Here is a 19,335-nt window from a genome sequence, read left to right as displayed (position 1 = left end):
GCAGCCCGATCCCCAGCCCTGGGCAGCTCCAGGCGGCCCAAACTGGGGGAATGGGAAATGGGACTCGTGGGCACCCAGGGCGGGCACAGGCCCCCCTGCGCCCGGGCTGCCCGCGGGGAGCACCACCCCACCGTACCCCTGAAGGGCCAGCCCACCTTCCTGGCACCTCTGGGTGCCACGGCTGAGGTTCTGCAGCCCACGGCCCCCGCGGGGTCCGGCCAGCCCGGCTGAACCCACGGCCGTGCTCTGCAGCCCAGCCACGAGTGGAAGTGCAGCTGGTGCTCCGTCCCCACAAAAACCCCAAATCCCGCCGGTCCCGCTGGCGGTGCACAAGGCCCGAGGAAGGGAAGGCGGTTCCTGTGCGGGATGAGGAAGCCCGGAGCCGGTGGTGTTGAATTTTAGCCCACCGGCGGTGCTGGGGCTGCTCCCCTCCAGCAGGAAAAGTGCCACTGGCAGGATTTCATCCCTGCAGCCTCGAGGTGGCACAGGAGTGCTGCCCTGGCAGCGTGGCACACTGGGGCACTGGGGACACTGGGAGCACTGGGGGCACTGGGGGCACTGGGAGCACTGGGGGCACTGGGGGCACTGGGGGCACTGGGAGCACTGGGGGCGCTGGGGGCACTGGGGGCACTGGGGGCACTGGGGGCACTGGGGGCACTGGGAGCACTGGGGGCACTGGGGGAGCACTGTCAGTATTTGGGGGCCCTGGCAGCATGGTGGGCAGTGCCGAGGGCAGAGCACGGCCGGGCAGGGTCAGCGCTGTGCCCGTGGCCAGCAGCTCCCTCAGACACCCTCCTGGCAGGGCTGGGTGGGCACAGCAGGGCTGTGGCTGTGGGCACCTTAAAGAGGCTCCTGCAATGCCAGTGCAGCTCCTGCAGCGCCAGTGCAGCTCCTGCAGCGCCAGTGCAGCTCCTGCATCAGGCCTTTCCCTCCACGGACACACTTTCACTGCTCACACGCCCTGCCTAACCTGCCTCGTGTGTCTGGAGAGATTTTTGGGAGGGAAGAGCTTTGCTGCCTCTTCCACGGAGCAGAAGTTTCGGAGCGCCGAAGAGGCGCGGGTACAGGAGGAGTCGGTGTGTTCCGGGGCTGGGTGCCCTGCCCTGCCCGGGCTGGGGGTGACGGGGCAGTGCCAGGGCCCCGCCAGCCCCCGCCCGTGCCCACACCAGGGACATGCCCCGCGCACGGGCAGCGGCGCTGCTGCCATCACCGGCACCCACGGAGCGGCGGCACTCCGGGAGCGCTTTCCAGAGGGAAGGAGGCCCGCAGTGTCCCCTGCCCAGTCCCACACGAGCTGCGAGGTCCCAGAGGGAAGCGAGGCACGGGCTGGAGCCGGTGCGCGGCCCCCGGCAGCCCGGCCCCGGCCGGAGATCGGGGATCGGAGATCCGGGGATCGGAGATCCAGCAGCAGCTCCCAGCTCCCTCCGGCCCCAGCAGCACTGGCGAGCACTGGGATCAGTCCTGGGCACTCAGGTCCCGGGGCGCAGCCTCGTGTTCCACCAGAGCATCCCACGGCAGCTGTGACACCCCCAGCGCGTCCGTGTGAGGCTGGAGCCGGGCGAAGCTGCATGTCCTGCTGAGCAACCAGAGCGTGGGGGTGGCGCTGCCAGAGCGAATTGGCCGTCACAGAGCCCTGGACTTCCCTGAAAGTTTCAATGGAGTGTCATTGTCCCTTTGCTCCTGCTCCCGGTGCGCTCCCGAGGTCAGCGGTGCGGGCATGGCCGCTGGCACCAGGCGTTCGTGGCAGCGGTGCCCGTTCCACGGAGTCCTCGGCAGCCCCTGCTGGAAGGCCGGGGAGCCACGCTGTCCCTGTCCTGCCGGCCGGCACGGCGGGCCCCGACCGCAGAGCTGCTCCCGGCGTTGGATGTCCGCCCTTCGTCCCGCAGCGAGCCGGTCCCCGCAGCGCCCGGGGCAGCGGCACCGCGCGGGGCCGGCCGAGCCGCGCCGGAGCCACCGCGCTCCCGGGACGGCTGGGACGGATCCCGGCGAGGTGAAAGGCTAAACGGGCCATATGGCGCTGGCTGCAGCCATCTGCTCCCTGCCCAGCCTGCCGCCAGCAACATCTGCCCGCCCGCATCCAGCTGTGCGGGCACCGCTGCCGGAGCCGCGCCGCCCCGAGCCCACGCCTGGCTGCGGGGGCCGAGTCCCGGGACTCTCCGCCTCCGCCTGCCATCCCCAACCCCATCGTCTTCATCCCGTCTCCGCCCCCATCCCATCCCATCCCATCCCATCCCATCCCATCCCATCCCGTCCCGTCCCGTCCCGTCCCGTCCCATCCCATCCCATCCCATCCCACCCCATCCCATCCCATCCCATCCCATCCCATCCCATCCCATCCCATCCCGTCCCGTCCCGTCCCGTCCCGTCCCGTCCCGTCCCGTCCCGTCCCGTCCCCTCCGCCTTCCCGCTGTACCTGCCTCCGCCCCGGGAGCGGCGCGGAGCGGCCGGAGCCGGGAGCGGGGCCGGGACCAGAGCCGGGAGCGGGGCCGGGACCAGAGCCGGGGCCGGGGCCGGGACCAGAGCCGGGACCAGAGCCGGGAGCGGAGCCGGGACCAGAGCCGGGGCCGGGGCCGGGAGCGGAGCCGGGGCCGGAGCCGCCGCGCCCCCTCGCAGCTGCCGCCGCGTCATTGCCCGTCATTGCCCGTCACGGCGGCGGCTGACGGCAGCGCCGGGGGAGCGGCGGGGCCGCCGCAGGGGGAGCTGGCGGCGGCCGGGGGCGGCCCCGGGGTGACCCGTTCCCCTCCCGGGATGACCCGTTCCCCTCCCGGGATGACCCGTTCCCCTCCGGGCTAACCCGTTCCCCTCTCGCTCCCCTCCTCTGTCCCTCTGTCCTGTCCCGTTCCCCCTCCCGGGCTAATCCGCTCCCCTCCCGAGCTGTCCCTCTGTCCCTCTGTCCTGCCCCGCTCATCCCGGGCTCTCTCTCTGTCCCCTCCGGGCTGTCCCTCTGTCCCTCTGTCCCCTCCCGAGCTGTCCCTCTGTCCCCTCCGTGCTGCCCCGCTGCCGCTCAGCGTTCCCGCATGGCCGTGGGCTGGGGACTGCTCTGTGTTTGATTTGAGGGGGTTCATTTGGGTGTTGTTTGGTTGGTTGGTTTGGTTTGGGCTCAGTTTGGTTCTTCCCACCCACCGTGCACCCCCCGGAGTTCCAGACCACGCTGGTTCGGGGAGCGTTCCTGCTGGAGGTGTTGGGCCGGCTCCAGCCCTGGCTCTGGGGGGCTCAGCCTGGAGCAAACAGGGATCAGGGGGGACCTTGTGGCTCTGCACAGCTCCTGCCAGGAGGGGACAGCCGGGGGGTCGGGCTGGGAACAGGGAACAGGGACAGGAGCAGAGGGAACGGCCCCAGGCTGGCCCAGAGCAAGTTCCTTTTGGATATTGTGGGAAATTTCTTCCCTGGAAAGGCTGTCCAGCCCTGGCACAGCTGTCCCCATCCTTGAATGGACCTAAAATCGGTGTGGATGTGGCACCTGGGGAGCGGGGTCAGCGGTGACCTCAGCAGTGCTTGGGCAACGGCTGGACCCAATGGACTCAGAGAGCTTTTCCACCCCAAGCTATTCTGTAATTCCCTGATTTTAGGTAATTCTGTGATTTTAGGACCAAAAGGGTCCAGCTCTGCCCAGGGCTCAGCTTCTCCCTCTGTGACGAGGGGCGCACGGCTGGGTTTGCTGTCACACACGCGTCCTCTGGCTGCGAGCGGTGCCAGCAAGCAGGCTATGGAAGGGCCTGGTGAAGTGCTCTTCCTAAAACGTCTCCAGGCTCAGCCCCACGCACACGCTCAAACACAGGCCTCAGTTGTGGTTTTACCTTGGCAGCGTTTCCCCAAAAGGCTCGGGAGTGCCAGAAGCAGTGACTAGGCTGCAGTCTGGTACAGCGCAGCGTCTGCGCCGCAGTCCTGCACTCCTCTCACTGACAGGAGCCGCCCGGGCTGCAGGAGAGGAAAACCAGCCCAGGAGAGTCCCAGGAAGGGCTCAGAGCCCTGGCTCAGGCGGGGCCGGGGCAGGGGCAGGGGCAGGGGCAGGGGCAGGGGCAGGGGCAGGGGCAGGGGCAGGGGCAGGGGCAGGGGCAGGGGCAGGGCAGGGGCAGGGGCAGGGGCAGGGGCAGGGGCCGGGGCAGGGGCAGGGGCAGGGGCAGGGGCAGGGGCAGGGGCAGGGGCAGGGGCAGGGGCAGGAGCTGGGGCAGGGGCAGGGGCAGGGGCCGGGGCAGGGGCAGGGGCAGGGGTGGCAGCCCAGCTCCGCGGGACAGACTGGCACAGCCGCCCCATTCCCACTCCTCCAGCAGTGACGAGCTCCAAACGTGGCCCTGGGGCAGCGGGAGCAGCAGCCAGGAGAGACGCTGCACACAAAGCCCAGAGTTTTCCTCCAAGGCGTCTCTCCCTACATTTCCCATACAACAGCAGCCTGAGCTCGCTGGGGGCTCACACTGAGCCCCATCCCCGGTGCCAAAGCCATGCGGGCAGAGGGGGGTCCCGGGGGCACCGGGGCAGCGCTGCCGCCCGTCCCGCAGGGTGAGCCAGCGCCCGAGGGAGGCACGGCTGCTGCCCGGGGCAGCCCCGGCTGCTCCTGCCAGCCCAGCCCAAACCAGTGCAGCAAACCAGTGCCCCAACAATGCCCTAAAGCAATACCCCAAACCAGTACCCTGAACCAGTGTCCCAAACCAGTGCCCCAAACCAGTGCAGCAAACCAGTGCCCCAAAGCGATATCCTGAACCAGTGTCCCAAACCAGTGCCCCAAACCGGTACCCTGAACCAGTGTCCCAAACCAGTGCCCCAAACCGGTACCCTGAACCAGTGCCCCAAACCAGTGTCCCAAACCAGTGCCCCAAACCAGTACCCTGAACCAGTGTCCCAAACCAGTGCCCCAAACCAGTACCCTGAACCAGTGTCCCAAACCAGTGTCCCAAACCAGTGCCCCAAACCAGTGCCCTGAACCAGTGCCCCAGGAGGGGTCGGGAGGAGCCGGCCCGGCCCGGCCCTACTGCTGCGCCTGGCGGGGCTGAAGGCGTCCGGCAACCGTGGGGACAGACGGACACACAGACAGAGAGACGGACAGACAGATGCACAGACAGATGGACAGACAGACTGACAGACTGACAGACAGCGTTTCTGTGCGGGCCGAGCATGGCTGGAGCCAGGCACGTGTGAGCAGCAAAGAGCTCCTCTGGTGGGGCAGCACAGGCTGCCAGCAGCGCTGGGCATGGGAAGGGATGGGATGGGATGGGATGGGATGGGATGGGATGGGATGGGATGGGATGGGATGGGATGGGATGGGATGGGATGGGATGGCATGGGATGGGATGGGATGGGATGGGATGGGATGGGATGGGATGGGATGGGATGGGATGGGATGGGATGGGATGGGATGGGATGGGATGGGATGGGATGGGATGGGATGGCATGGGATGGGATGGGATGGGATGGGATGGGATGGGATGGGATGGGATGGGATGGGATGGGATGGGATGGGATGGGATGGGCTCTAAGGTCCCTTCCAGCCCAACCCATCTGGGGATTCCCTGGTCCCACAACCACGAGGGTCTCCAAGTCTCAGCTCCTCTTTCCTTCCCTCAGCACTTCTTTGCTTCCAGCAAAGCTCAGCTGGAATTCAGCACCAGTGTAGGATGGACACACACCCAGTGGTGCAAAAATGTACACTCGCCCTTTCCTGAAAATGGAATAATCATGGAGAAACAGGCAATTAATCATGCGCAATAAATAATTTAGTCTTTTTTTGCAACACCTGAAGCACAGTGAATAAAAAACCACTGATTTGAGAAGAGTAGTATTAAATAAAACTATGCAAAAATGAAGCTCAGCCTGCACACTGAATGGAGGAAAAACTGGGTTTTATTCAATTCTAATTAAATGGGATCTGGTTCTTCAATATGGAAAAACTAGATTAAAACTGAGGCGAAAATTGAATCCCATTAATATTACCAGTAAATAAAAATACATTATTTTTTGGTTGAGGGAGCTTTAATAATAAGAGGCATCATAAAGAGAGAAATCAAAACTGGATTGTACATTCACCAGGTTGTTCAATACAAAAGCCAACAAAATTAGCCCATATTGATGTGACAAGCAAGAAGAAATATATTAGTTTCCAGCTCACAACATTCCACTAGTGGATATCATTGGAAAAGCGAGTCAATTTTGATATCAGTCAGCTCCCCATTAAATGAGGCCGCACTTCCAGCAGCAATCCCCCAGGCCTGGCCCCTGCAGGCACGCGGGCAAGGAGAGAAAATGGATTTATTGCAGCCCCTCCACTGCTCCCGGCGGGCAAGGGCTGCCAGGCTCGGGGTGCCCAGCACGGCCACTGCCACCTCTGGGGGCAGGAAAGCCCTGGAAAGGTTTGATTTGAATATCTGCGATGATCTGGAGGTCCTCATGTTTGAAATGATGCTGTGGAGCAGCCTGGATAATGAGTGCTGTCTGGTGCTTGTCATGGAAGGTGACGTATAAATATAAATATAAATATAAATATAAATATAAATATAAATATAAATATAAATATAAATATAAATATAAATATAAATATAAATATAAATATAAATATAAATAAATATAAATATGTATTTCCAAAGCTGTTCCAGGAAAAGAAACAAAAAACTGGCTCCAGGAGAGAGTTCCTAATATCCATACCTTAAAAATGTGATACTAAGCAAACAAGCTGAAAAACAAATGTTTCTTACCTAAAATGTTTCTGCTCACTGGGGACACAGCGAGAGCTGCAAATGGAGAAGGAGTTCAGGGAATCAGTCAACATTGAAGGAAATATGATAATAACATTAACAATGACATGAAATATATATATATATATATATATATATATATATGTGTGTATAAATATATGTATATGTATATGTATATGTATATGTATATGTATATATTAGTTCTATATTATATGAACTATATTAACAATTATAGCAATAATAATAATAGTAATAATAATAGTAACAACAACAACAACAATAATAATAATATTAATAATAATAATAATAATAATAATAATAATAATAATTCTAACAACAATAACAATAATAACAATAACAGTGCTTTGGGTGGCCTGGGGGCCGCCCGTGGCTCTCCCTGCTGCTGCCTCGTGCCCCGGCGGGCAGGGCACCGAGTGGAGGCCGAGGGGAGGCAGGAGCGTCCCGCTGCAGGGGCGGCTTCCCTGCCTCTGTGACCTGCAGGTGTGCCACAGCCTGGCCGCCCTGTGCCTCACATCCTGAAATGTTAATTTTCAGCTCTGATTAAGCTGCAGACCAGTCGAGGCTCCTTTTATTAAGTCAGGCAGACTCCTACCTGCTTCCCGAGGGCTAAATTTGGCTGGCAAAGCCATTGTAATATTGTGTAATTAATTTGCCAGTCAAATAATTTCTGCAGGGCTCTAATTTACTTATCTGTCTGCAACACTAATGAATCTCCCAGCTCAGTGCTTTAATCATGTTTTCTGCCTTTTTATCTCCTTTTTTAACTCCAGCTTTCCTAATTGTTTACTACGGGCTCATCTGTAACCTGTATTTTGGGGCTGTGTTTGTTCTCCCAACAGAAGGCAGCCAAGCATGTGAACTCTGCAGTTTCCTTCATGGCTGGGAGCTGCTGAAAGCCTTCCTTGCTTTATTCTTCAATTCCAGCGAGCAAGAGAGCTGAGTCAATAAAAATCGAGATGCAAAAATCCAGGAGAAAAAGCCATTTGTTTTTGGAGGACTTAAGGTGGTAACTTAATTCCAGCTCGTGTAACCTGTGTGCAGAACTTCCTAAAGGTCATTCCGAGCACTCTGTTCCCTGGTTAGTGCCAGTGGGTAAAATATGTTTCCAAAAAGCTGGGTATGACACCTGAGGACACCACTGAAGGGTGGCCGTGGTGGTGCTGGGCTGATGCTTGGACTCGATTATCTGAGAGCTTTCCTCCAACCCTAACGATTCTCTGACTCTTTGAAATGTGACATTGGCAGGTTTTTATTTGTTTAACTTTGCAAATCACAAGTCTGTAGTAAATTTTTGATTTTCTAATATTTTTGTTACATAAAGTACTGCAGTAAGGGCACGTTCCTGTAGTGTTAAGTACTTAGGTGTCCCTCCAACACACCAACTCTGATGTTTGCCACTTCACAGCTTTCCTAACCTCTAACAGAAATGTTTTTTGAAGGAGAACAGGAATGCTCAATAAAAGATAAATAATCATACACAAACACAGAATCCCGGAGGCTGGAAAAAGCCTTCCCAGGTCACCAAGTCCCAGCTGTGCCCCATGCCCACCCTGTCCCCACCCAGAGCCCCGAGTGCCACCTCCAGAATTCCTGGGACACCTCCAGGGATGGGGATCCAACCCTCCCTGGGCAGTGCCAATCCCTGAGCCCCTTTCCATGGGGAAATTCCTGCTGGTCCCACCCTGAGCTCCCCTGGGCCAGCCTGAGGCCGTTCCCTCTGCTCCTGTCCCATTCCCTGGGATGATCCCAAATCCCCCTGGCTGTCCCCTCCTGGGAATTGGGGAGAATCACAAGGTCCCCCCTGAGCCTCCTTTTGTCCAGGCTACGAGGCTGGAATTCAGGTTGGAATTCTGCACCCCCTCATCTGGATACCTCCAAGAAATGGCCGATACAACCATGTGAGGAAAGACAAAGAATTGGATGTATTTCGGTGTAAATGCCCGGTGCCACTGCCGCGGGCTCGGGTGTCACACGAGGTGTCAGGCACACCTGGGAGCGGAGACTGCAGCTCAGGCGCTGCTCCAGGCTGGATCCACCACCTGAACCCTCCTCACCTGCTTCTTTCCCACCTCTGGGCTCTGCTGCTGCCTTCTGCCGAACGAGAGCTCGGTTTTCAGAAGGAATTTTGGGTGCGAACACTGAATCCTGGGAAGAAGTCCCGCGGTGGGGAAACACGGATTGCCGTCTGTCCCCGCAGAGCCCCGCCGCGATCCCGGCTCCCAGTCCTTCGGAGCTGAGCTCTTGCCGGGCTCCGCAGCGTGGAGAAGAGATGCTGCGGAGCACAGCGAGAGCTCACGCGTGGATCTGACGAGAACTGACACGCTGAAAGTTGAGTAGATCAAAGCAAAGCCCATCCCCGGGGCAGGGGCGGCCTCCCCAAAGGCGTGGGGTTCCCGAGGTGCCAGCAATGAGTTAATCCCAAGGAATGCGGAGGAGCTGCCAGATAACAGCGACATTGTGTGTCCCCAGCGACATTGTGTGTCCCCGCTGTCAGCGCACCAACCCGAGCACAAAGAGGTGAATGTGCCCCCGGCGGCAGCCGAATGAGAGCTTGTGCCAGCTCCAGCCGCACTGAAACGAGCTGAGAGAAGTTTCCTGGAAACGGGGCTGGCTGCGGGACAGAGCGGGGCTGTGAGCGGGACAGAGCGGGACAGGATCGGGGCAGGAGCGGGGCAGGAGCGGGACAGGAGCGGGGCAGGAGCGGGGCAGGAGCAGGACAGGAGCGGGGCAGGAGCGGGGCTGTGAGCGGGGCAGGAGCGGGACAGAGCGGGACAGGAGCGGGGCAGGAGCGGGGCTGTGAGCGGGGCAGGAGCGGGACAGGAGCGGGGCAGGAGCGGGGCAGGAGCGGGACAGGAGCGGGACAGGAGCGGGACAGGAGCGGGGCAGGAGCGGGACAGGAGCGGGACAGGAGCGGGGCTGTGAGCGGGGCTGTGAGCGGGACAGGAGCGGGACAGGATCGGGACAGGATCGGGACAGGAGCGGGACAGGAGCGGGGCAGGAGCGGGACAGGAGCGGGGCTGTGAGCGGGGCAGGAGCGGGGCTGTGAGCGGGGCAGGAGCGGGACAGGAGCGGGACAGGAGCGGGGCTGTGAGCGGGACAGGAGCGGGGCTGTGAGCGGGGCAGGAGCGGGACAGGAGCGGGACAGGAGCGGGACAGGAGCGGGGCAGGAGCGGGACAGGAGCGGGGCAGGAGCGGGACAGGAGCGGGGCTGTGAGCGGGACAGGAGCGGGGCTGTGAGCGGGGCAGGAGCGGGGCAGGAGCGGGGCAGGAGCGGGACAGGAGCGGGACAGGAGCGGGACAGGAGCGGGGCAGGAGCGGGGCAGGGCCACCCGCTCCCTGCTGTCTGTGACACGCAGCTCTGGTGGGGCCGGGCTTCCCTCCCCGTCACTCATCCATCCATGGCGCTCTATTTTCCTCTATTTCATTTATTTTCTCCTGTAGCATCCTCGCGTGAGTCTTGCCTGAACCCACCTCATCCTGTGTTTGGTAGGTGATGAGGTGTAGAGCGTATTCAGACCAGGCTGGATGAGAAGCCTTGTTTCACTTCAATATCGGCACAGGGACAGTAATTAAATACTTGCTCATAGGCTTCGCATGTGGAGCTGCTCTTCTCGGCAGGCAGAATGTGCTCTGCCTCCATCCCAGAGGGGAAGTGTCACAGCTGGGTGACTGTCCATCACAGCTGACAAATCCATAACAGCACAGTAATATCTGTATGAGTCATTTTCGGCTATTCTGAACTCTACAAGGAAGTAAACAAAAGGAGGAAAAAAAACCTGAAGAGAAATATTTAAATTGCTTTGTGTTTTTATTGCAAGGTTGGTATTAGCACCCTTGGCTCACCCTGGTGAGGAGCCAGGGCCCGTGTCCCGCCCCGGGGCTCCGTGTCCCGCTCCGTGTCCCGCTGCCGGAGCTCCGTGTCCCGCCCCGGGGCTCCGTGTCCCGCTCCGTGTCCCGCCCCGGGGCTCCGTGTCCCGCCCCCGGGGCTCCGTGTCCCGCCCCGGAGCTCCGTGTCCCGCTCCGTGTCCCGCTTCGTGTCCCGCCCCGGGGCTCCGTGTCCCGCCCCCGGGGCTCCGTGTCCCGCTCCGTGTCCCGCTCCGTGTCCCGCTCCGTGTCCCGCCCCGGAGCTCCGTGTCCCGCCCCCGGGGCTCCGTGTCCCGCTCCGTGTCCCGCCCCGGGGCTCCGTGTCCCGCTCCGTGTCCCGCTCCGTGTCCCGCCCCGGGGCTCCGTGTCCCGCTCCGTGTCCCGCTCCGTGTCCCGCCCCGGAGCTCCGTGGCGTGTCCTGCTGCCGGGGCTCCGTGCCGTGTCCCGCTCCGTACCGTGTCCCGTGTCCGTGTCCCGTGTCTCGTGCCCCGTGTCCGTGTCTGTGTCCGTGTCCATGTCCCGTGTCCGTGTCCGTGTCCCGTGTCCCGTGTCCCGTGTCCCGTGTCCCGTGTCCCGTGTCCGTGTCCCGTGTCCGTGTCCGTGTCCCGTGTCCGTGTCCCGTGTCCCGTGTCCCGTGTCCCGTGTCCCGCTCCGTGTCCCGTGCCCCGTGTCCGTGTCCCGCTCCGTGTCCGTGTCCCGCTCCGTGTCCGTGTCCCGTGTCCGTGTCCGTGTCCCGCTCCGTGTCCGTGTCCCGTGTCCCGTGTCCCGTGTCCCGTGTCCCGTGTCCGGTGTCCCGTGTCCGTGTCCGTGTCCGTGTCCGTGTCCGTGTCCGTGTCCGTGTCCGTGTCCGTGTCCCGCTCCGTGTCCGTGTCCGTGTCCCGCCGCGGCAGCGGGCGCTGTGCGGGGCCGGGCCCAGCCCGCCCCGTGTTCCATTCGGGGGCGCCGGGCGCGAGGCGCTCGCAGCCGGGGATGTAGCTCAGTGGTAGAGCGCGCGCTTCGCATGTGTGAGGTCCCGGGTTCAATCCCCGGCATCTCCAGGCGCTTCTTTTGGTTCTATCATTTCTTTTTTTTTTTTTTGCTCCCGTCTGCCCGCGCGGCCGCTGGCTCCGCCGGGCCAGGCCAGCACCGCGCCGCCGGCACGGCACGGCACGGCACGGCACGGCACGGCACGGCACGGCACGGCACGACCATCCCGGTGCCGCTTCCCCCGGCCGAGAGCCCCGCGGGGAAAATCAAAGCGCTGCGGCCTCAAAACGAGCGGCTCCTCCGCCGGCAAAAAGGAACTGCATTGGCCGGGAATCGAACCCGGGCCTCCCGCGTGGCAGGCGAGAATTCTACCACTGAACCACCAATGCACGCTCGGGAGGATCCCTCCGCCCCTGGCTGAACCGCCTCATTGCCGGCACCGACGGCACGGATGGTACCGACGGTACTGATGGTGTCGCCGGTGCCGATGGTACCAATCGACGGCACCGATGGCACCACTGGCACCGATGGCACCACCAGCACTGCTGGGACCGACAACACCGATGGCACTGATGGCACCGATGGCACCAATGGCACCGCTGGCACCTATGGCACCACCGGCACTGCTGGGACTGACAGCACCGATGGCACCGATGGCACCGATCTATAGCACCAATGGCACCAATGGTGTCGCCGGCACCAATGGGACCGATGGCACCAATGGGACCGATGGCACCGCTGGCACCAATGGGATTGATGGCACCCATGCCACCCATGGCACTGATGGCACTGATGGCACTGATGGTACCAATGGCACCGATGGCACTGATGGTACCGATGGTACCGATGGCATCAATGGCATCAATGGCACCAATGGCACCAATCAATAGCACCAATGGCACCAATGGCACTGCTGGGACCGATGGCACTGATGGCACTGCTGGCACTGCACCCACCTGCTTCGTTCTGCCTCTCAGCCCCATGTGCTCACACAGCGCTTTTCAGCCACCATTTCCAGGGAAACAAGCTTTTAAGAAGGCAGCACTAGCCATTGTACATTTTTCCTCCAAAGGGTTAAAAAAGCCCCTGGCAAAGCGTATAATGCACCCACCATACACCCCACAGGGTCTGGCCTGACTGATGGTTTTGGGCTTGTTCATCTCTCACAGATGCAAGATGTCACTAATTATTATTTCTGTGATAATTTTAAAAACTTCTTTTTCCCCTCAGCATATTCTTTGAAAACTTTTTTTGTTTCTAAGCATTCTGTTTGTACCAGGGATAAAATAATAAGCAAGGAGTGATTTAATGGAAGAACTTCAGGAGATTGCAAGTGAAGGTTTCCAAGATTCTTTACCCCTAGCACTAAGGTTGGAGTCGATCTTAAAGGTCTTCTCCAACCTAAATGGTGCTATGATCATTCTTTACATTTAAAAGCTTTTGGATCAAGTCACAAATGTGTATTTTTGTTCCTTTTCTGTCCTGGAAGGACTTTGCCAGGGGAGGCCAACAGTTAAGGCCTCAGAGGCTCAGTTATCCACAAAGGAGTCATCAGGGTGTGCTCAGGATGGTCTCTGTGACTTGCCAGGCAATGACATTTCAGCACACTGTGCCTGTGTGTGGTGATCTCAACACTGAGTCCTAGATTGCACTGTGACATGGCCACACCGTGTCCCAAAATAAACCATGCACGCTCCTGACACTCAGTTTGCCTTGGACATGCTCCCAAAAAGCCACATGCGAGCCAGAGTCCAAGGAAAAGCTGCAACGAGTGCTTCACATCAAGGGAACACTGAGATTTACATACGAAAGTGCTGGAGAGCACCAACCAGGCAGGAGGGACAGCTACAACCACCCACCTCAGCACAGGTCAGAAGCAAGCAGGTGCTTTCTGCTTCAGCTTTTGGCACTGCAGGTCCTGTTCCAGTGTCCCACGTGTGGATGTGCAGGAAAACCAGAGTGTAACAACCCAGCACAGCTCCCTTTCCTGCTCAGCTTCCGCTGGCAGAAGGTGACACAATAAAACCTGTAAGTAATAATTGTTATTGAGGCTGTGGCTTATGGTTGGGTTAGTCAGCCTAGCAAAACTTTTCTCAGACAAGCTCAGGACCAAAACCCCCCAGGCACTGAGGCAAACGCTGTTCATATTGAGAACCCCCAAATTCCCCATTTTGCAGTGTCTGGGAGTCGGCCACACAGAGGCTTCCCCTGCTTTTGTCCTCCCACCTCCTCTCATTCCTGGTGAGCCGAGGCTCTGCCAGGCAGGGACAACTGGCAACATCTGTGCACAGCCCCATGGCAGCCAGCAGCGCGTCCTCAGACAGGGTCACGGAGTCAGAAACCGTGGCTGGCTGAGGTTGGAAAAGCCCTGTGAGACCAGCGGGTCCAAGGGGTCACTCAGGGCTGGCAGGGCCACCTCTGCACCCTGTCCCCAGGTGCCCTCTGCTCTGTGGGGCAGGCAGAGCAGGACGTGCTGCTCGTGCACGGCTTGGAGAATTATTGCACACAGGACTCTCAGTGACAGACTCTGCACTGCCCGGCCCCGAGCAGAAATGGAACCTGTCCCTGCACTCACGCTTAACAAATCCGAGAACAGCTCCTCATGTCCCTCAGACTGTTCTGCATCTGCTGAGAACACCTGGGGGTGGTGGCTGACGTCCTGCAGGGAATTGTGTCACCAGGAGGAGTTTGGTGACTCCCAGGCCTCCCTGGGGCCCAAATGTCACCCCAGAACACGCTCTGGGAACCTGTTCCCAAGCTGTGTGACCCAGGCTCTCACCTGGCTTCCCTCAGAACTGCCGGGAGTAGGAGGGTGCTGAACGGGGCAGAAATTGAGACCTGCAATATGAGAAACATGGTCCAGAGCCTCAGAACTGGTGAGAGCCTCACAGGATCCGTTCAGCTGAGCAGCAGTCAGAATCCTACTCCCACAAAACAAGCAGTGCCAAGGGGTTCCCTGTCTCAGTTGTCACAATGGCTGGGAGAAGGTTTCCTGCCAAGGCTTGTTCCGTGTCCCAGTGGACACGGCACTGTTGCAGCAAGCCCAGAGGAGGTCACAGAGTTGGTAAGGGGACTGGAGCTGCCCTGTGAGCCTGAGAAAGCTGGGGCTGTTCAGCCTGGAGGGGAGAAGGTTCTGGGGACACCTCACAGCCCTTTCCAGTGTCTGAAGGGGTGTACAGCAGAGCCAGAGAGGGACTGGACACCAGGATCTGCAGGGAGAGGGCAACGGGGCACGGCTTCACAATGACAGAGGGGAAACTCAGGTTGGGTATGTGGAATAAATCCTTCCCTGGCACAGGTTCTCAGAGCAGCTGTGGCTGCCCCTGGATCCTGGCAGTGTCCAAGGCCAGGCTGGACGTTGGGGCTCGGAGCACCTGGGACAGTGGAGGTGTCCCTGCCTCTGGCTGAGGCCTGACAGCAGAGCCCAGGAGGTTCAGGAGTTTCTGCTGACTCTGCTGTGCCCCTCTGAGGAGGATGCTGCAGCTCAGGGCCGCCCACAGCCTCTCTCCCCAAGTTCAGCTGGTGCACTGTGACAGAACAAGGCTGGCTTGATAGGCGGTGGTAAATCCACTCAAATCAAGCTCCAAAGTGCAGGTGTGGCATACCTGGGGTGTGGCAGTGGGTATCATTTCTTCCCTCCTGCCTGCTGGCATGGACACGTGCTCCCACATCTCGTGGAAGGACTGTGCAGTCACCCCGTATAAAATGGGTGTTGCGTCGATCTTTGTCCTGGCGCATGAAAATGGGGAAGGGTGACAGCACAGCTGTACCTGCACCGCTGGCTCTGATCCACCTGCTCACGTGGAGCTCTGTTAAACCATGCACGTCCTGGAGGAGCAGCTGAGGGAGCTGGGAAAGGCTCAGCCTGGAGAGAAGGAGGCTCAGGGGGGGACCCTGTGGCTCTGCACAGCTCCTGACAGGAGGGGACAGCTCTGCTGTCGGGCTCTGCTTCAAGGAACAGGGACAGGAGGAGAGGGAACAGCCTCAGGCTGGCTCAGGGGAGCTCAGGGGGGACAGCAGGCTGAAAATTTTTAGAAATTCAGGAAGAATTTCTTTACAAAAGAGTGGTCAGGCCTTGGCAGAGGCTGCCCAAGGTTTGGAGTGCCCATCCCTGGAGGTGTCCAAGGAATTCCACGACCTGGCACTCAGGGCTCTGGGCTGGGGACAGGGTGGGCATCGAGCACAACTTGGAGTCGATGGTCTTGGAGGCCTTTTCCAACATCAGGGATTCTGTGATACTGTAAATGGAGATCTTAGAAATAAAGGCCAGTGAGTGAATCAGAGCACCATGAAAGAAGCAAACCCCTGTGTAAGAACCAGCTGGTGTTTCACTAACACACACACACCACTTTGCATCACCAGGCAAGCCCAGTCAAGCCTTCCAAAGCACTGAAGATAACAAGAGGCCTTTCAAAATGGCTTCTCAAAGCCTCTCCATGAAGGCTTCCCAAGCATGTTCCTGCCTCCTCTTCCAGAGTGCAGAGAAATTGCTCCATCCCTGGCAAGTTCTCCACTGAGTGGAGCACACGCACATCAACTCGATTTTAACAGGTCACGGAATAAGCCGGGCATTTAAAAATATCCACCTACCCAAAAGGACAAATGAATCCGCATTGTGGAGCCCTCAGCAAAGATGGTTGGAACAAAACAAACAAAACAATCGTGGTAATCTTTTAGGGAAGACTTATAATGTAGAACAACTTGTCAGTGCGGGTTAAAGTTTTAAGGCCTAGCAATTTTGACAGCGTCCCTTTGAGCACAGTGAGCGCGCGGGGACGAGCAGGACAGCAAAAGGTCACTTGGTCACACATATCTGCTGCCTTCCTGAAGTTTAGCTCCAGACCCACTAGGCACGTCCCAATTAATTATTTAAATCTGCAGGGAGGAATATTTCAGTAGATGAAAAAGCATAATCTGAAATTCCAGGGAAGGTACAGCGTGGCTGGCGTGGTCCAAATGGTGCTGAGGGAAAACGGGGTGAGATATCCCTGCCCTTCGGCCGGGGAGAGGAGCCACTCCCATCCAGGAACGCTGATTGTTCCACATACCAGCCTCTCAGGGATTTTCCAATATCTTTTCTTTTTCAATGGAATAGTTCTGGATCACAAAAGGTCACTGAAACCAAATTGACAATGATGCATGTGGTTATTTAAAATAACTTTTCCCAGCACAATTATTGATGATGTTGCTGGCAATCCGCAAGTTCCTTATAAATGCATGGACACCCTGAAACCGTTCATCCCGGATCCTGCCTAAAGTGTCCCAAAAGAAAGCCATCAGGCAGGCAATGCCAGGGAAATGGGCATTTCAAATCCTGGATTTATTCATTATAGGATACTAGGCTGGGAATTTTAAAAAGTCACTGTAGATGTCTTTGAAGAGGCTTTCTAAGATTTTCCTAATCAATCCAATGGAGAAAATACCTGCATAAACAGCAGACGTGCAGTCACCAGGGCTGTTTTCATCAGTCATTGAGAGAAAAAAATAATACAGCACAAATTCAGAAGAGCTTTTTGCCTTGCTTTAGCTGAATACAATCTCTCACTCCAGCACATGTACAGAAAATAAATTGAATAGGGTTTTTTTTTCATATTTCCTGCCACAACAAAGCTCCTTAAACATTCAAAGAGAAAATAACTACTCCTGACTACTCCAAGCAGTCTTGCTTTCTCAAAGATACTGTTCTTCTTTTCTTTACCAGCGGAATTCATGTTGTCCATCAGACCCAGCTCGGCCACTTGCCCCACAAAAACACGGATGCTCCACATCCCTTCCTTCCATTCCCTCCTGTGCTGCCATTGCACGGAGAGGCCAATTAATTATGGTGTTTGTCCTGCTACAAATAACGTGACCCGTGACCTTGTTCTTTTAAAAGTGCAATTTTTGCATTTGTTTCTGCGGCTCAGCCCTGGTGTGGGATCTCGATGGGACAGCAATCAATCAGACGTGATTACAGCGCTAACACATCCCAACAGAAGAACCAGCCCCTTTCTCTGCCTCAGACACAGGCTGGATTGATGTGCTGCAGTGTAGGGAAATCCCTGAGCAGCAGCAGCACGTCCTGCTCTGCTCTGGCTGCAGGCTGAACGCAGGGACAGCCGGGGATGGGAGCCCCGAAACGCCTGCCCACAGCCACCACCTGCATTGTCCAGAGGCAGGACCTACCGGGGATCCTGCTGGAAAATCCAGCGGAGAAACTCTGCATCTGCTTCTGTCCCTTTGTCCCAGCTCTCCTGCGACTGCCACCACCCCTGCTCCTCACAAAGGCATTTTCCTGAAGACTGATTAGCAGAAAACGTATTTGTGAACGTATGAACAGATTTTCTTCTTATGATACATAACTTTGGCATGCAGTCAGGAAACGATGATGATCTTTTTCCCCATCTTCCCTTGCTAATGAAGAGAAACTGCCTCTGGGGTTGAGGACAAAAGGTGAACTCTCCCTTCACACAATTTACACCTGCTGAGCACATGATTTCGGGCATCTGAAATTCCTGTCTTGGCAGGTGTCCCGGGGACCAAGCCACACGCACGGAGACTTACTCTGGAGGTAATATTTTCATCCAGGCATTAAATAAAAATCAGACTTGAGAGGGATGAATTTTGCAATACTTTCAGGCATCTCATTTTTTTACTTAACCTTGTAAAACTTTCACTCTTCAAACTTATGAAGCCAAATCTTAAACAATCAGTAACTAAGATAAAAAGACTGGAGAGAGAACAGCCCATCCTTGTTTATTGGTAGCTGCACTGTGACGACGGGGAGAACCTCTCCTGCAAAGTGAGATTGCCTGGGAAATGTGATCTTTACAAAGTTTTCATTTTCCCTTTATGAGGAGAATAGTATAACGCTCTAATTTTCTATCCCCTTCAAGATTTTGCAGGTTGGAAAAAGTTGATGAGACACAGCAGTGCTGGGGTGCAGAATATGTTCACTTGGAAAACGGCTATAATTTGCACTCATAAATTCCTGTATCAATTAAAATTTGTCATATATTAACACTGACAGTGCAGCTACACCTGGGTAGACAACCACTTTGAGGGCTGGTTGGACATGGGATTTTCCTATTCCTAGCTCTAACAATTATTTGTTAGAGATGGATGAAACATCTAGTGCCATGCTGCAACATGTATATGGGGTAGGCATTCTCATCTAGAACTTGTGTGTGTTGGATCATGCTGAAATTATTCGCCACAAACTGCATTTAAATTCCTTTTTATTTTTTTTAATCCCAATTATTCTTCTTCCGTTCTCACATGCTCCAAAAAACACACATCCTAAAACCACATCCTTAGAAAACAATGAATAATTTTCTGGTATTTTCCCTTTATTTTCAAGTCTTTCTCTTCAGTTGACAGCTTCTAAGCCAGAGTATCTACTAATTGCAGCTGCCCCTCGAGGTCTTAGCCCCTTTTACGAGCACTGATGTTCCTGGGATAAACACCGCTCCCATCACCAGTGACTGAATATCACTGACTTTGCAGAACTCACGAAATCCAATCCTTGCAGTTGTTTAGTGGCTTGCAATGACACCCAGACAGCTGCAGAGCAGCATCAGCCGCGCGGGCGGCGCAGCCGGGCCCCACGCGCGGGCCGGAGGCCTCCGGCACCGCCGCCGCCGGCGCAGCCCGGGGAGGGGCGGCCCTGGGCGGCGACCCCCGTCACGCAAGGCCGGGGATGAGGAGGCCGCGGCGGGCCCCTCCCGCGGGCGCAGGCCGCAGCGGCGGCGCTCCGCGGGCCTCGGCGGGGCTCGGCGGCCCCGGGCGGCAGCGGGGCGGGGAGGTGCCGGCGGGGCCGAGG

General features: G+C 57.5%; 1 long non-coding RNA gene and 2 other non-coding genes across 4 annotated transcripts; 1 reads left to right on the top strand and 2 right to left on the bottom strand.

Annotated features, from left to right (window-relative positions):
* Positions 1–5,817: 5,817 nt before the first annotated feature.
* Positions 5,818–10,465, bottom strand: LOC144246644 (uncharacterized). 2 transcript variants are annotated; one of them, XR_013340307.1, is made up of 3 exons: positions 10,176–10,465; positions 6,684–6,719; positions 5,818–6,429 (listed from the first exon to the last, which is right to left on the bottom strand). It is a non-coding gene; the product is annotated as an uncharacterized LOC144246644 (long non-coding RNA). The 2 variants fall into 2 exon arrangements; XR_013340306.1 differs by lacking the exon at positions 10,176–10,465 and adding an exon at positions 8,759–9,002.
* Positions 10,466–11,533: 1,068 nt separating this feature from the next.
* TRNAA-CGC (transfer RNA alanine (anticodon CGC)) lies at positions 11,534–11,605 on the top strand. Its single transcript has one exon. It is a non-coding gene; the product is annotated as a tRNA-Ala (tRNA).
* A 247-nt stretch (positions 11,606–11,852) lies between these two features.
* On the bottom strand, positions 11,853–11,923 carry TRNAG-GCC (transfer RNA glycine (anticodon GCC)). The gene has a single exon. It is a non-coding gene; the product is annotated as a tRNA-Gly (tRNA).
* Between the last annotated feature and the right edge of the window lie 7,412 nt (positions 11,924–19,335).

This window comes from Lonchura striata, chromosome 8 (assembly GCF_046129695.1).
Source record: "Lonchura striata isolate bLonStr1 chromosome 8, bLonStr1.mat, whole genome shotgun sequence".
In the NCBI taxonomy this organism is placed as follows: Eukaryota; Metazoa; Chordata; class Aves; order Passeriformes; family Estrildidae; genus Lonchura; species Lonchura striata.
The sequence above is the reverse complement of the archived record's forward strand: the minus strand, read 5'-3'. Positions and strand labels throughout refer to the sequence as shown.